Below are 14,982 nucleotides of genomic sequence, written 5' to 3' on the forward strand. Positions count from 1 at the left end.
GATATTGAAGGCCTGTGAATTACACTTAGAAATTGCACTACTACATGCACTACTGCACCATTGTATGTTAACAGCAATTTGAAATTCCCACTTTCCAGCAGCTTTGAAGATTTAGAATCTAAATACTTAACATAGGCATACACAGAAGCAGGGTGTGTTGCATATAGCACGTGTTCAGGCCGTTGCTGTGAGGTATAGCATGCACATGTGCAGTTCCATTGGCATGTGCGTGTCTGTCAGACATCCAATCCAGTAACAAATTAATCCACCCACCCAGGGCCTCTTCTTGTTGATATTGTATACTCTCAGTCAAATGTTCCACAGAGGAGGCGATTTCTGCCATCCACCCAGCCCTTACCTGGACAAAATGAGTAATATGAGAGAATGCTCTGATATGTGAGGATGCTGGGCATAGACTTCATTTCAGCATTTAACACCATAATATATATTTCATGTACAGAATGTGCAAGCTGGGTCACTGACCATCCACACAGCACCCATCACTGACTTTGTTACTGGTCTATAGAGAGTGAACTTCACAAAATTCTTAGGGAGGACATCTGCATTTGTTCAGTTCCATTCAAGTTGGCCCATAATGTGCTCTGTGGCAAGTACGTTTGCTGGGTCCCCTACCAGAGTCCACAGCATGGATGGGATGCCAGGAGACATGCCAGTACACCAAGGGACATGGAGGAGGCCATAGGAGAGTTTACAATCCAGCAGCGGGATACAACAGCTGTGTAGGAATGGGATTGACCCAGAACACAAATCACCCCCCTAAAACAACTGCATCAAGTCTTTGCACTGTTTGCTATGTGCACGAAACCCACTCTGTTCTCCAAGATATATCTACTACTTTATTACTGCTGCTATACCTATGGAACCTATAGCGATACCTATGGAACTGTAGTATGTAACAACAGCTTTACCTGCATACCTCACAAGAACTGCTTGGGCCCTGCAGAAAAACACACACACACACACACACACACACACACACACACACACACACACACACACACACACACACACACACACACACACACACACACACACACACACACACACACACACACACACACCTTTACCTGCAGTATCTCACAATAACTGCCTGGGCCCTGTAACATGCATCACACCATTGCTACGCCCCCACATTGACATAGCCCTATTTATTTGTTCATCACTTTATTATTTCTCAATACTTGAATACTGTTACTGGTCCTGTCTTGCACTTTAATGTCTGTCAGTTAATGTCAGTCCTGTGTATGTCTATGTTGGGGAATTCGGGTAAATTGGGCCACTTTGGGCCATTCACTTTTATGCAAAAAAGTGGCCAAATTTACCTGAATATTATCTCAATATTCAGAACTGCTGGAGAGTGGACATTTCAAATTGCTGTTAACATACAGTGGTGCAGTAGTGCATATAGTGCAATTTCTTAATACAAATCCCAGCCCTTCAATGTCAGCATATTTTGTCCATGAATTGCTTATAGGTGCTTTGTGTAATTTATTTGGTTGTTTATTACCCAAAATTCATACTGCCCATTCAACATATTACCTTTTTATGAATATTAACCACCACCATCAAATTCTAAGTATTCATTATGGCTGGGAAATTTGCACTTTTCATACATGCAAAGGGGGAACTTCTCAAATGTCTGCCATTTTGAAATAGACATTTTTAGCTGCAAATCCTACTGCACTTTGGTCATAATAGTAAATATTGGTTCATTATTTTGTAAAAATGAGTGAAATATTCTGGCCACCATCCTACAAAATGCACTTATTAAGTCAGAAACACGACATCTTTGCATTGTTTTTGAAAGCCTAAACACTGATTCCTGTTCGGAATTGTGATATCTGTTAAATTAAAGTCATTCTGTCCTAAAAAGTACCCAAAGCATGTTTCTATGAACATATTGACCCTTCCAATCATTTCTCCGTGTTGGAATTATCAAAAAAAAAGGTCTCATTTGTCTTTTTGTACCATATCTGGTTCAAACCTTATGTGAATGACATGGCCTATATTGGGGATGTCATCATACGGGGGCGTCTGCCGGGGGTCCCCCACCACTGAAAATGTCTGGCAGTGGTCATTTCTCTATTAGGGGACTATGAAGAACAATTTACAAGTGATTTCAAGTGGTAACCTCACCAACTGATCTAGCCCACTTTTTACCCCCCAGTTAATGATGTCTGGCAAGCCCCGCCCACCATCAAAAACGTCTGGCAGTGGCCATTCCTCAATCAGGGGACCATGACAAACAATTTACAACAGGTTCCAAGTGGTAACCTCACCAACTGATCTAGCCCATTTTTGGGGGTATCATCATACGGGGGCGTCTGCCGGGGGTAACCCACCACTAAAAATGTCTGGTAGTAGTGCAGCAATTACCTCAAACAATCTTTCACTTGGTGATACAAGCATCAAATTTGGTTCAGAGGTGCTCCAGACCCTACCCTTTTAGAAAAGGTCGCTATCCAGGTGAAAAATCCAAAATGGCGGCCATTTTCCAAGATGGCCGCCAATTGAACTGCTTTTAAATGGCTTTTATGTATATTTTGATTGACTGATCATATTTTGAATGTCTATGTATGGAAATATATTATGTTGAGCATGGAAAATTCAATGATACACACAAAAAAATGACAATTATAGTATTTTCATAATTACATGTAAATAAACTAACACTCACTGAATGATTCTAAATATTACAAAAACAGAAGTAGGCCTATAATGATTACATGTTTGTTGTTTGGGTAGGAAAACTCTCTGATACACATGATGTTGGATTAGTTATTTTTAGTCCTCACATTTGCAGGAACATAACTGTGTACAGTTAAGGCTAAAGCAATAGCATTTGCATCTTCCTCGGCAGTCAGTCTTGCATCCACATTTTGTCAGTTGCTGGCAACTCTCCGCAATTGTAGGAAGCTTTGACCAGAGAACTTTCCAGGCCTCGCCATCTTTTTGCCACCCTCAGTTGGCAGGGCTTTCAATTTGCATTTTGCACACAGTATCCCGGTCCCATAAACAGGCAGTTTGGCAGCGGACCGTTTAACATGATGGACAAGGGATGCAATTGTCGGTGGAATGGCATCATAGGATCTTTGTTTCCGAGCAAACAAGTCCAGTCTTAACCTCATCAACCTTGTCTGTTGTGCTGTTCTTGTCATAAATATTGATGACAAACCTCTCAAGAAGGTTCAGGTCAGTATCTTCAGTATACTTCTGGGTATGAACTGAGGTTTTTGAAGACATGAGTCACTTCAGGGCAGACGTCCCATGTTTGCCATGCTGTTTTCTTGCCTTTGCTATGGAAAGCTGATACAACATCACAGCCAGTGAAAGAATGGAAGGAGGACATCATGCTTTTGGATTTCTCTGGCCCAAGATTCAACATCATGTCATGAATTGGCAGCCACCTGATGGAATGACCAGTGCCAAATTCGATCCACATCATCTCTAATCCTGCATCCTGGAGAATTGCAAAATTGCTGACTGCTACACTGCAATACCACCTCCTTCACCCAATCTTTATATATCTAACCTGATAGGCAGCAGGTTGAGCTCTTGAAATTGTGGTATGTTTGTGGCTAGCATGGAATAGCCATCAGAACTACAGCTGTAATGGGTAGGGGGAGACTTCAACTCCTCTTTTGTATCTTTCTGACAGAGGCAGCAGTTCTTCCAGTCTGTTTTAGTAGTCAAGTCAAGTCGGTTTTATTGTCAATTTCTTTACATGCACTGGCCATACAAAGAATTGAAATTACGTTTCTTACTTTCCCATGCAGACATAGACATAGACTTTAGGTGTGGACTTAGGCAATTAGACATAGACAGTATACATGCATTACACCTAGAGTACCTATACAATATCCTTACAGACACATAAAGTGGAAAACTGGGCAACAACAGACATACATAGAACATGTATTAAGAAGAGGTATTGTTGTGCATTTTCAGTTATGTCCTATTGTGACGATTCTGATATAGTGATAGTAGCATTGTGAAATAATAATGCATATAAAGTAAGCAATTGTAATGTGCAATATTTACAACTATAGTTGGTAGCCAGTTTTCCAGTTCAGTCATTAAAGATCGCCTCTCAACGTTATTTCATTAATACTGCCGTGTCCCCCAATGTTATTGAATGTGTTACGCGTTGGTCCTGTTTTAAAAAACACACTGGTTGCTTTGTTTCAAGACGTTTTTGCAAGCTGGCAAGGTGGCTTGTGGAGAAACGAGAGAGTGTTCCGTGTTTCTCGTGGAAATGCGTCTCTGATTGGCTCACTCCTCCTGCTCTCGAAGAAACGCGTCTCTGATTGGCTCAGTCCTCAAGTTCTTGGAGAGAATGTAATGGCAAACAGAGTCGCCACTTCCCCTGGTGGTACTGCACTATAGGGGCGCCAGCGGAGGCGTGCAGGCTCCATTCAGGGCTGTGCTCTTTCGACAGCGACCCCTAGGCTTGCTGCAGGCACGGAGCAACCAGAGTGAGTTGGCTTTATGTATGAGGCTGTGTGTGTACCTGAGAGTAGAAACCAGCTGATAGCTAAGCTAAGCTATGTTTCGGGCCACCAGACGTTGCTTGTTTTGAAAACAAGCAGAAAAAAAATTACTCGACATGTTTTTAGATAAATGGGTCGATATAAACCTTTGTGGGCAACGCCTTCTTTCGACGTGACGAAACACAGAAAGGCTTTCGTGATTCGCTCGTTTCTCTGCATTATTTATGTAAATTGGGAAACACCGGGAAACACAGCCAGGAGAGTTGACGCACCGCTATGAGAGCCTTGCAAGTGAGTTTAACTTGGGGTGACCGTCCGATCTTCGAAAGGAGTGAGTAAAACTGAGTTTTATCGGAAGTTGGCCTTTAAGTAACAGGCATGAAGCAGCAGCAACATGTGTGTGAATGTTTGTGTGTGCCTTTGAGTTAGTTCAGTGCTGTGTGAGTGTGTGTGTGTGTGTGTGTGTGTGTGTGTGTGTGTGTGTGTGTGTGTGTGTGTGTGTGTGTGTGTGTGTGTGTGTGTGTGTGTTCGAGTTAGTGCAAGTAGAATGTGCAATCACAATTCAGTGTTGAGGGGGGGCTATCGGTGATAGGAGGGCGGGTTAAGAGTTCAGCATCCTGATTGCTTGGTGTATGAAGGTTTTTGCCAGCCTGGTGGTATCTGAGCGGAGGCACCTGTACCTCTTTCCAGAGGGCAGGAGACTGAACAGTTTGTGTGCAGGGTGACTTATGTCCTTGGTGATCATCAGTGCTTTTCGGGTGGGGCGGGTGGTGTAAATGTCCTGCAGAGAGGGAGTGGCGCTCCAATGATCTTCTACGCTGTGTTCACAATGCGCTGGAGTGTCTTCCTGTTTTGCTCTGTGCAACCTCCTCCCCACACTGTGTCACACAGCTGATCAGGATGCTCTTGATGGTTCCTCTGTGGAATGCTGTCATGATGGAGGGTGTAGCACTTGCCTTCTTCAGTTTGCACAAAAAGTAGAGGCGCTGTTGGGCCTTCTTCGCCAGTGATGATGTGTTTGTGGTCAAAGAGAGGTCGTCGCTGATGTGCACTCCAAGGAATTTTGTGCTGCTCACTCTCTCCACAACATCATTGTTGATGGTCAGTGGTGGCAGTTGTTTTTGGCCCCTCTGAAAGTTGACAACAATCTCCTTGGTCTTGTTGACATTCAGCAGGAGGTTGTTGTCCTTACACCATCTGGCCAGCAAGTCTACTTCTTCTCTGTAGTGAGTCTCGTCACCCTTAGTGATGAGGCCCACCAGTGTTGTATCGTACGCAAACTTCATCAGATGGGTAGTGCTGTGGGTCGTTGTGCAGTCATGTGTCAGCAGCGTGAACAGCAGGGGGATGAGCACACAACCTTGAGGGGCCCCCGTGCTCAGGGTCAGGGTGATTGAGGTATTGTTCCCGACACGTACTGCAGCTCAATGGATTTTTAGCAGACATCTTGTGTAATACGGTTAAAGGGTCTATCCTTTTACCACCCAACCGTTCAAATTATAAAAGCACATTGAGATATGGGACACAACAAGGTTAAGTCATCTTCTGCCCTAGCCGGGCTCCGCCCTACTGGGGACGCAACGCCTTCGGCTCAGCGACACACATTAGGGCTAGGAGCTTGCTCTTTCTCGCTACAGCGGGATCTCTACCCACTTTGTCTGGAACCAATCAACTGTGCATTTCCAACAGTCCTGGGTAGAGATGTGTTCAAGGCAGTGACGTGGTTTAAGCAGAGACTTTGTATTGGGCTAAGAAATGTTTGGTTTAAACTTCGGCACAGCCCTCAACCAGTAGCAAGCCGAGGGAGGCGGGTTAACCAGGCCATGGAAACAAAGTTCGTCCTGTATGGAAACGCTAATCGTTATAGTCCTGGTCAGACCAGAATTGCGGTATGTGATCTGAAGTCTATGAAAATCAGGCAACTTCTGCCCTACACCCAGCCCGATCGTTCATCCAGTGTCATTTAAGTCCTGTGCAATCTGTACACTATCCGGGTAACTGAAGCCCCGTTACCCTTGGCTCGGCTCTCCCGCGCTGGCACATCCTGTCAATTCAGGTGCGTCTATCTAACTAAATTTCTAACTACACAAACTACATTTCTAATTAAGCTATATACAGGGTCTTATTGGATAGCATATGGGAGACTATAAATACTAACAATACAACTAAACTGAGTATACTAAAGAGTTAGTAAACTGCAACTACAGCTATTGTACCACAAGCCGACACTGAACCCCATGCTGAGTCTCACAGTAGTGATGTCACCACTGTGCCCTGGTTGTGCTATAACATCACTCTAATACAGAATGTAAACAAAATTGTTTTTACAACATTGTATTCCAACAGTGATGGCAAGGTTAGTATGCATTATTGAATACCTGCTATCGGACAGCTGTATGTCATAAATGTGCATTTTCAGTCACGTAAGGGCTGCTATTTTGAAAAGTGGTGGCCATTTTGTGATGAAATAATGATACTATGAATTTGTCCTGGTCAGAATGCATACATTTTAATATTTCCATCACTCAGATATCTATATTACTTGCCATTCTAAGACGAAAACAGCTTTTTTCATCTTTAATGAGGCGGACATCTTGAAAAATGGCCGCCATCTTGTTTTTTCACCTGGATAGCGACCTTTTCTGGGAGAGTAGGCCCTGGAGCACCTGTGTACCTGATTTGGTGCTTGTATCACCAAGTGAAAGATTCTAATGAAATATTGACTTAAGAAGCCCCACTACAGTGGTCATTTCTCTATCAGGGGACTATGATGAACAATTTTCAACAGGTTCCAAGTGGTAACCTCACCAACTGATCTAGCCCATTTTTTTGGGTGCCAGTTTTACCCCCTCCTTGCCACACCCACCCGAGGGAACCCGGCAGACGTGCTGTTCCTCTATCTGGGGACCATGCCAGACATCATAGTACCCACAAAAATTGGTAACCTTCCCAACTAGGTAGACCCCCCTGGGCTCCTGGATTAATGTGACCAAGCTGTCAATATTGACAGGGAAGTCACACCTCCACAACATCAGCTGTGTTAAAGCATGTCACTCTTCAACATCCGTGACCCTCTGATGAAGACGGAAGTGTGACCGTCGAAACATGTCAGGTAAAAGATAAAAAACTGTCGAATCACGTCAGGTAAAAGATTTAAAAAAACGTTTACATGTCTGAAACAAAAAATACATAAAGATTGGGTTACACATGACAGGGCATTGCCTCTTGTGGCAACATGAAGATTTAGTTAGCCTATGTAGCATGACCAGGTGAACTGACAAAAATGTTTAATAAATGAACCGACTACGCCACCAGAGGGCGCTAGAGTCCCTCTGGAAATCGAATTACACACTAGTGCATCAAAGCACACAGGTCCGTAAGGAACGACAGAGACAGGATTACGGGGAACAGTGCCTTTCTTCTTTTTAATAGGCTACTTCAAGACGTAATACAATGTATTTAAGACCACAAAATAAACAAAAATACATGGGCGTGAAACAGGTAACCACACGATAATGAGTTGGCTTAGGTTTCCCCTATTGAGTAGCTTCAGTACAATTTAACACGATGTAACACACAATTAGCACAGCAAGCACATCTAGTTGAATATAAGCATGCATCGAAGTAAATCATTAACACAGCACACAAAGTTACACTCGGCATAAGGCCTGAGCACTGCACGTGAGAAGCTACAGTAGGGTGTGTAATGTTTCTAATCTTAATGAAGAAAACTTGGGTTCTTAACTAAACTTATTTATTAGCATAACGAGTCAGGAGGATACAGGTACACCGTCAGGTTCATGTTCATCAACTGATGACTTGCAATACACAGACACACATCCGGGGAGTACATCATATCTGCGTCCACCTAGTGGCAGGAGGTAAAACTGCAACACATTTTACTTATCATCACATCCCCCTTTTTCTAAAGATGAAAACATTACACATTAACTATTTTACCATCAATCTCATCACTAGCAATTTTATCTAGCAATCGTTATACTTCTCATAAGCAGTTTGTATCTGTGTTATTATTATTTTCTTTTAGCACTCATAAATGACTATGAACTCATTTTTTTTTTACTTGTTCTTTTCAACTTAACATTACTTAATAAACATAAACGTGAACTCATATTTCAATGAAAAGGATACGGGTCATAGTCCTTATAGATTCAGCCTGTCAGGTGCTTTGACAGTGCGTGATGATCTTCTCAACTCTGGCAAGTCAGTCTCTACAGCTCTCTGGTGATCATCCGGCGGTGGATCATCTGATGAGGTGGAGGCGGGATCTCGCGGCGGATCTTCATCGGTCTGTTCTTGCCAGGTGTCTTGTGTTTTGAGTAGACTCCGTCGATTTCTCCTGAGGACTTGGCCATCCTCGGTTTGGACGTTGTAAGATCTTGGACTCACTTCCTCAAGAACGGTTGCTTTCTTGCTCCAGGTGTTGGAATCATGTATTCTTACTGTGTCATGCCTAGCCAGTGGTACTAAGCTTTTTGTTGACTTGTCATAATTTGCTTTTTGTCTCTTTTGCAGATGTTTTTGTTTTTGTTTCACTTCCTTTTGTTTCTGTCCAGAGGTGTATGGAAGTGTGGTGCGTAGTCTGCGTCCCATAAGAATTTCTGCAGGGGACAGGCCATGCTCAAGAGGCGAAGCACGGTAACTCAGCAGTGCTAAGTATGGATCTGACTGACTTTCTTGTGCTTTCTTGAGCAGCTGCTTGACTATGTGCACACCTTTCTCTGCCTTTCCGTTCGATTGAGCGTACAGGGGACTAGAAGTCACATGACGAAAGTCATATTCCTGTGCAAAATCCTGGAACTCTTTGCAGCTATAGGACGGGCCGTTGTCACTGTACAAAACTTGGGGTATCCCATGCCTCGCAAAGATTGATTTCATGTGCTTAATCACACAGGCCGCTGACATGCTGGGAAGCAGTGCGATCTCTGGGTAGTTGGACAGGTAGTCGATTACTAGCAGGTAATTCTTTCCATCCAAGTAGAACAAATCAGTCCCAACTTTTTGCCAGGGCTCGTCAGGTATCTCTGTGATTACCATGGGCTCTTTTGGCTGCCTTGCTTGATGTTTAAGACATATATTGCATTTTGACACCATTCTGTCTATGTCAGCATTTATGCCTGGCCAGTAAATTGAGGTTCTAGCCCTTCTCTTGCACTTTTCCATGCCTAGATGTCCTTCATGCAATCTTTTCAGCATGTTGGATCTCAGAGACTGAGGAATGACCACTCTATTCTTTCTTAACAGCAGTCCATTAACAAAGCTCAGCTCTCCTCTTACATCGTAGAATGGTTGACACTCACCCCGTGGCCAATCTTTCTGTATCAGCTGGATGACTCTCTGCAGGACGACATCCTTCTTGGTTTCCTCAGCGATCAGCCTGGATTTCATGTCGGAGATGGGCAGTGTCTCTGTGATCAGATTCACATGAAGATTCACTTCACTTTCCGTGGAACACTCGGCCTGCTCCTCTCTCTGTGTGGTTGCTCTCGACAGAGCGTCTGCTACCACTATGTGTTTTCCAGGTGTGTAAATCAGGTCGAAATCATAGCGTTGTAGCTTCATCATGAGCCTTTGAATGCGTGGTGACATTTCACTGAGATTTTTCTTTATGATGGCTATAAGCGGTTTGTGGTCTGTCTCTGCTACAAACTTTGGCAGGCCATACACATAGCCATGGAACTTCTGGAACCCGTACACCAGCCCCAAACACTCTTTTTCAATTTGTGCGTAGCGGCACTCAGCACTCGTCATCGCTCTTGACGCGTAGGCGACAGGCTTCCAGTCTTCTCCACACGCCTGTAGCAGAACAGCTCCAATGCCATCCTTTGATGAGTCTGTAGATATTTTTATCCTTTTCGACGGATCGAAAAATGTCAGCACTGGCTCTGTTGTGAGAGTTGTTTTCAGACGGGACCATTCTGCCTCATGTTCAGATGTCCACTTGAACTCACACCTGTTACGCAGTAGCTCTCTTAAGTGCACAGTCTTGGAGGACAGATTTGGAATGAATTTTCCAATGAAATTGATCATGCCTAATGCACGCAGCACACCTTTTTTGTCTTCAGGTCTAGGCATTTCCAGAATTGCTTTGATCTTGCTTTTATCTGGCTCGACACCGGCTGGTGTCAACTTGTCACCCAGAAAGGTAATTTCATTCACTCCGAACTGACACTTAGATCTGTTCAGCTTCAGCTGGTACTTCTGGACTCTCTGAAGCACTTTGATGAGCCTTTCATTGTGTTGCTCAAGTGTGGATCCCCACAAAATCAAATCATCGACATACACACGTACACCTTCGATGCCCTCTATGATGTGCTCCATCGTTCTGTGGAATACTTCTGGAGCGGAGCATATGCCAAAAGGCATTCTCTGGAAGCAGTAGCGCCCATACGGTGTATTGAAAGTACAGTACTTTGTGCTGTCCTCATGCAGTCTCAACTGCCAGAAGCCTTGAGAGGCGTCCAATTTACTGAAGTATTTGGCACCGGCCATCTCGCTTGTTATCTCATCTCGGGTAGGTATTTGATAATGTTCTCTTTTTATGTTGTTATTCAGATCTTTTGGATCCATGCACACACGTAATTCTCCATTCGATTTTCTGACACACACCATCGAATTCACCCATTCAGTGGGCTCTTCCACTTTCTTTATCACACCCAGTGACATCATTCTATCCAGTTCTTGTTTCAGCTTTTCTCGTAGGGGAGCTGGAACACGCCTGGGAGCATGGACGACAGGCTCTGCATCATCCTTCAGTTGTATCTTGTAGGTGAATGGTAAAACTCCAAACCCCTTGAAGATGTCTGGGTACTGGTTCACTATTGACTCAACGCTGGTCTGGCTATTAACATTGTTAATGCAGTAAACCCTCTTCACTAAGCCCAAATTTTCACATGCAGTGTCACCTAATAATGAGTCATGTCCAGCCGGAACAACTACAAACATCAGGTGGTGCTCTTTTCCTTTAACTTGCACTTTCAGTTTGCATGTGCCTTTTGTGTCAATACTGTGTCCATTGTAGGCTTTGAGCTTCACTGAGCTGGGGTGGATGCGTGGCTTCACCTTCATTGCTCTGATGTCACACTCACTGATTAAATTTGCCTTGGCCCCTGTGTCTAATTTCAGAGGAATGACTGCACCGTTTATTTCCAGTGGCACAATCCACTTGTCCTTTTTAGCACAGGTTGCATTTGTGCACTGTTCAATGTCTTTTGGCTGGGCTGCTACGCTATCTTCAGCTTGCTCTACCATCCAGACAAAGAACGAATCAGCTAGCTCCGTTTCCTCCACTGTGTGGACTCGATCACTTCCACTCTGTTTCCCTTTGGAAAAGCATTGCTTCGCAAAGTGGTTCTTCCCTTTACATTTGCTACACGTTTTTCCAAATGCAGGGCATTGTTTTGGTGCATGCTGATTGCCACATCTTTTGCATGAAAAAGTCTCCGTGACATTTTGTTGTTTAATCATTTTTTTCGATTTCTGCATTTGCTTTACTGCAGCTACGGGCACCGTTGCACTCTCCTGTTCCTTCTGCGCACTGAATGTTTTTGCATGCAGCTTAGCCAGCTCGCTAGCGTTGCCAATCTTAATAGCTTCCGCCAACTTTAATTCAGGCTCTCTCAGTAGCCTCTCTCTCACTTTTTTGTCGTGCACTCCGAAGACAATTTGATCACGAATCATTGAGTCTTTCAGTTCTCCAAAGTTACATGTTCTGGCTTTCAATTTCAAGTCTGTCACAAATGCATCAAAACTTTCAGTCTGCGATTGCAGGCGGGAACGAAACACATACCGTTCGAAGGTCTCGTTCTTCTTTGGTGAACAGTGGTCATCAAACTTTTCCACGACTTTATCGAACTGATCCTTGTGATCCCGTTCAGCAAACACAAACGTATTAAATACCTCCACAGCCTGAGGTCCCGCGACGGTGAGAAGCAGTGCTATTTTCCGCGCGTCTGACTTATTGTCCAGCCCCAGTGCTTGCAGGTAAAGGTTGAATCGTTGCTTGAACGTTCGCCATTCACAATCGACATTTCCAGTCCAATTCAGAGGGTCAGGCGGCTTAACACTTTCCATGACTTCTGTTGGACCACTCCTGGTACCATGTAATGTTTCTAATCTTAATGAAGAAAACTTGGGTTCTTAACTAAACTTATTTATTAGCATAACGAGTCAGGAGGATACAGGTACACCGTCAGGTTCATGTTCATCAACTGATGACTTGCAATACACAGACACACATCCGGGGAGTACATCATATCTGCGTCCACCTAGTGGCAGGAGGTAAAACTGCAACACATTTTACTTATCATCACAGGGTGGTCCTGCTGACCCAATTACAGGTGTGGTGTGCCCGACACGGTCAACACACCAATAAATCAATACACTAAGACACAAAACAGAAATCAAACGTACATTAACCAAACAAAAGAAATAGAACACACACACGTACACACGCATTCACACACACTCGACTGAGAGTCCCAGCGCTCAACGCGCGTCACCAAACACACTCTCCAACCGCACTCCACGGACAGTTCCAAAGCGCGCACCGCGCGTCAAGTCTCCACACGCACACTCATACACAATACTTGTCGGGAGAACAAAAACAGCAGCGCGTCAAGGGCCGTTGGCCCTACATACAACGATCACAGGCTACCTGCAGACAGAAGGCATCAGGGGAAAGTATGACTAGACAGTATATGTATTAATGAACTCAATTAAGAAGACAAGTGGTGGAGAGTCCAACATACCGAATGGGCGAGGCACATCGCCTACGCAGACAGCAGCAAGGGCAACGGTGGTTAAACGGACAGGCTAGGTAAACCATGCCTAGAATGAGATGAATGCAGTGAGTGAGAGGAATGTTGCGATTAAAATATTAATCAGTCGTAGGGGAAAACTGGGACATACCAGGAGAGGTTGAGCCAATGCCCACGCCAGCAGCTCAGCTGGGACCCAAGAAGCGATTACGCTTTTGGCCAAAAGACGCACCGCAGGACCAGACCACCCCACGCGGGCTTCCACATCCCGTGGAATACAGATGCCTACGGACGCGGGCTCTCCCAGTGACAACCGAACAAACAGCCAGATGATGACCGACCAGCCGACGCTAAGTTGAAGCAGGTGTAGCGTTTTTAAAAGAAACTAAAACCTTAGCAATTGGTGCTCCTCACCCACATGACACACCGCGCCACAGCCAATTGCCGCTGTGGCTTAAAGGCACACGCACCAATATGCTACACCTACATGACAGGACATTGCCTCTTCTGGTAAGCACTGCAATTGTGTGAGAGGGGCTGCAGGGACATATGAAATATAGATACCTAATCAATAGGACACAGGAAGGAAATATAGAGACCTAATCACAGGGACACATGAAGGAATTTAATGCTTAAAAAACCCTCGCATACTGTTAATACACTGCTATGGTATTATGGATTGAATGACAATGCCAGTTTAATGTTGTAACATTTGTTTAGATAATGCTTTTACACTACTGGAAAAAGGTCTGTACATACAGGGGTGTGAAAAGTAAAAGTAAAAGAAAAACAAAGTTTCCTTCCAACACTTATTTGAGTAACCAGTTGACCCGTGTTGGCTAATTGTGTTACGATCAGCTAACTCTGCACTAGTTGGATCAAGTTTGTGGTGGGTCCTTGTTAGGTTTTCAGTGTTTTTCAGTAACAACACAGTCTATCTATCTCATATGCAATGGAGTGAAGTGAACTGCTATCTAATATCATGCGCCAGTGTTGTAATTACACCACTAATGAAGGCTACTTTCACTTTTACTTTTGTCACCTTTGCTTCCACACGTTCAAAACAATGGACTTGGAAAGATGTGGTCATTGGATAGGAACACAGTAAAGGAAAAACATAATCTGTGAAAATGAGCATAATGTTCCCCCTTGAACATGCATTTCATTGCCAGGCATGCTCTGTGGAGTAGTCTATGCATGTGTCTGTTCCATCCATCATATGTGTGTAAATGCTGCCATCTGCTGGTAGATGAGTAAATCAAAAGGTTGTGACCAGCCAGCCAGTAGTAAAGGCACATGGGCTCCTATTGGGTCCACAGACATTCATGGTATATTATACATAAGGTTTATTTTTTTGTTTATTTACATTGTATTGTGAGGAGGGGCAAGATACTGGCCGCCAACCAACAATCCAACAATCAGAGGTTGAACAGTGCGCAGCCAGGGGTTGTTTACAAACAGGAAACCCATGTAAACCCAAAGCTTTGATAACGCTATTCTATGCGGTCGAAAACTGTTTCCTGACCCACGCTCTGTCTGCCAGCCACCTGTTAGTGTACCAATGAATTAACCTTTAAGAGTGTACCGTCACACCGGTGTGACGGGAATGTTCGGGCAGTGAAAGTTCTATAGAATTCTGGGCATCATTCAATACAATATGGAATGTTAGAATCTTGCATTGTTATAGAACA

General features: G+C 44.0%; 1 long non-coding RNA gene across 1 annotated transcript; it reads right to left on the reverse strand.

The window, feature by feature from the left end:
* Positions 1-12,850: 12,850 nt before the first annotated feature.
* LOC134450136 (uncharacterized) lies at positions 12,851-13,724 on the reverse strand. The gene is made up of 3 exons (XR_010035010.1): positions 13,443-13,724; positions 13,283-13,361; positions 12,851-13,188 (listed from the first exon to the last, which is right to left on the reverse strand). It is a non-coding gene; the product is annotated as an uncharacterized LOC134450136 (long non-coding RNA).
* Positions 13,725-14,982: the final 1,258 nt, after the last annotated feature.

The sequence above is a fragment of the Engraulis encrasicolus genome, chromosome 6 (genome assembly GCF_034702125.1).
Source record: "Engraulis encrasicolus isolate BLACKSEA-1 chromosome 6, IST_EnEncr_1.0, whole genome shotgun sequence".
Classification (NCBI taxonomy): domain Eukaryota; kingdom Metazoa; phylum Chordata; class Actinopteri; order Clupeiformes; family Engraulidae; genus Engraulis; species Engraulis encrasicolus.